Below are 3,709 nucleotides of genomic sequence, written 5' to 3'. Positions count from 1 at the left end.
ATACGGTTGCAAGGAATGGAAACATTCGAAAAATTACAAAAAAATGAAAAAAGGAATACACACCTTGCGCAATGGTTACTTTTATTTATTTTTTATTCTAGTATGTATGAGATCATTCATCAATATTACCTATTGCCCACAACTGTGTGGCAGATTGTAATATCTATCAGTAAATAAATCTATCAAATAAAAAATAAAATTTGTTTTAGGAGGTAAGAAAAAAAAAAAATAATTTGAGTACAGACAGACTGGACTGTACGTCCAATGGTTTCTGAAATAAAGTTTTTCATTAATCAAACTTATTGTCTTAACAATTATAAATCAATATATTTTAGCAAATATCATGAAAACTACTATTCCTACGAAGGTAAAGGTCATAAACTACTTTATAGTCCATTAAACTAGCTTTAATTTGAATGATAATAGACATCTATATGTCACATATTTCCTGAGATATATATTTCTCAAAATAAATTAACTAACTCTTGATATTTCAGTACATTCTTATGAAATGTTGCTTTTTAAAAAGCTATATTTCGAGAACTATTGGACGTAAATAGCTCTATTAGGGCTAATATTTTAGCAAATTTACTCTTCTTTAAATAATGTTCTTTTAGATTTTCTAGAGTTGTTGGTAGATTTTAAGATATAGAGCTCCGAATGAAAAATTAGTTTTTTTTATCGCTTTGAAACAGCCGCCAGTTTTTATTCTCCCTACCTATACTTGGCAGACTCATGAATTTTGACTAGTAATTATACATAGTTTTCATTGATGTAATAAAAAATTGGGGTGAGATAACTGCCTTTTTTCTCCTCTTCGGCTCTTGTACTATTAGGACAACCAAATCATATTCGTTATTAGCGTCGCCTCATCACCCCCCCCCCCTTCAAATATAATTTTTCGAAGAAATTAAAAATTACAAATTTTTCACATTGATTTATTCGGAGGATTTTTAGGACAGTCTATCTGAATAGTTTCAATATAATATTAATATTGAAACACAGTGAGGGTCATTATTTTAAAACTATTTATGCTACAAAATCTTAATAATAAAGTATACGTAATTGTTTAATTTTATCTAAAAAAAATGATTTATATATATACCAAAGTATCAATTGTGTTTTATTAAATCCATAAGCAACCTTTAATACAGCAATAGCGGAACGTTGCCGGGTCAGCTAGTACGTAATTTAACACAAAATAATGATATTAATGTCGATATCTAATTTAAGGACGGTACGATATCATCGAACTATCAATAGTTTCGATACCTGTACTGAAGTATCGATATCCAATATTATGAATTGGAAATATTATATAAATATTTTATGGTATTCATACTCCTTCAAATATAATACTTCTACAGATGAAGTGATAATTCAATTGTGCCAATTAGTGACAAAAAAGGGAAGGAAAAATTATAGCTAAGCAAGTTATAATATATTATTGTATACAGTATCGATACAATCGATATATTTAACGTAAAGTATCGATTTAAATATCTTACGGAGAGTATTGATACGATTGAATATCGTAAGTAGGGATAGGATTTTTATGTTTTCACATATTTTTACCTGACCATGATATCTTCGATTCCTTACTAACAAACGAAGTTTCAAGACATTTCTTGCCAATAGAAGCCATTTTAATTTCACATATTTTTGAATATTTGGCCTTTTTTACATATTGTTACATATATGTTGTAAATCACATATTTTTTGAAATATTTGTTATTTTTTAACATATTTTAAGATATTTTGTCCTGAATCATGTATTTCCTTAAATTATTTGTTCAATTGTAAAAAATACATTTTTACGCAGCAACTACGTAAAATTCAAGAGAACACAAGAAACTTGAATATGAAATTTATTATTTATCATAAATAGTGCGTAAAAATTCTATATTTTCATCTTTGAACACAAATTAAAAGCAGTGGCAATAATAAATTTTCACATAGAATTACATCGAGAATTTCTCAGAATCAATTAAAAAGAGCAAGGGTCTTATTCCTGTGGCAATTCCCTAGAATTTGTTTCTTTACTCCTCAATCCATTTCTCTGTTTCCCCCCTTCTCATGGTCCTTTCTCATCTTAGTCTTGTTCACTCCCCTAGTTTAATTACAATTACTAATTAATATCTTGTTATTGAACAGCTATGTTTTCTCTAAGTACAATTTTTTTGTTCATATTTTAACATAATTTCTTTAAAATATTATTCATATAATATATAATAAATACATATTTATGTAACTTTTTTTAAGTTATAAAATTACTAATTAATTAGTAATTTATATTGTTGAAAATACATATTTTTTTAAATATTTGACAATTTATTAGCACATATTTCAGATTTTTTAGCACATATTTAAGATATTTTAGCACATAAAAATCCTATCCCTAATCGTAAGTATCCAACTTCTCTAATCCCTTCAGTATTCTGACCAGAGGGGTGCTACAACCCCACTCTCCTCCTAACCAAAAATAACTTCAAGGGGCGAAGATTAAGGCCACGCCCCTCGAAGGCAACTTTGCCTTGAAGTTCATAGGAATTTCGTAAATTAATGCAATTATCTGTAAAAAAAAAATCCTTTAATAGCAAATATGAACAGAATAGAAGTTGTAATAAATATTATTTCGAATAATTTTGTATATCTATAATGAAAATCAATTAAGCCGTCAACGAGAAATTCGTTCTTCGTTCTCTGTTCTGTTCTGACTCATTTCAATGTAGAGGATTCCAAAGTATAATTACTGTTCTAAAAAGTAAGGAGTGAATATAAAATTGAATTAACTTGATCAATTTTTAACAGTTATTAAAAAAAGTATTTACTTTTTAGGAAAACATTAAAATATAAAGTTCGATAAAAATAAAAGATTGTTTCTGAGAAAACAAAAAAAAGTTAGAAAGTTGTTTATTTAAAAAAAAAAAAAAGGTAAAAACAGCAAACATTATTTTTTAGAATATTTAATGTTTACAACAAAAAAGTGACTATGAATTAATAGTAATTCAAAAGACCATTATTAATAACAAAATGTGAGCATGCTTTGAGTAACCTTTATTATTTTTTTTTTTTTTACAAAGCCCTTATTTGAAATATAGTTTTTTAACTATAATTAATAACATTATTACTTCTGAAACTTGGTTTAATTTTAAAACAGGAATGTTGTGGTTGAGTGTTTCACATAATATGAGAAGATGGTTGGCGGTACGGTCAAAATATAACATATAAGTTTAAATAACTCATTTAATCGTGCCGACGTTTCGGCTAGAGTTTCATGGCTAATAACAAAGAACAAGATAACAAACAATAAGTACAAAAAAAAAATATAAACAGAATGGCTTAAAATAAATTATTCTACAGAATGAAATTTATAAAACTAAAATAATTAAAGAAGTGGAAAATAAAATGAATGTATATGTAATTGAATAAATAAGTAAAAATAACATAATTAAGGAAATAAAATAAAAATAAAAATTTGAAGTTACATAATGCAAAGGAATATGAATATTTTAGTTTACTAATAATTTAAAAATTAAAATTATGAAAAGAAAAGAAAATATATGTAGCCATAATATTAGATAAAGAAACAAAATATGAAGTTAGACTTTATAACGTGAGTTGAGCTATATGATATTTGATGGTATTGGGACATACCACTAGTAGGAGTTAGTGGACTTAAAACAAAGCCTAAATCTATCACTTATTT

Source organism: Halyomorpha halys, unplaced genomic scaffold (genome assembly GCF_000696795.3).
Source record: "Halyomorpha halys isolate HHAL.00 unplaced genomic scaffold, Hhal_1.1 Scaffold331.1, whole genome shotgun sequence".
Taxonomy (NCBI): Eukaryota; Metazoa; Arthropoda; class Insecta; order Hemiptera; family Pentatomidae; genus Halyomorpha; species Halyomorpha halys.
This window is presented reverse-complemented; position numbering follows the sequence as displayed.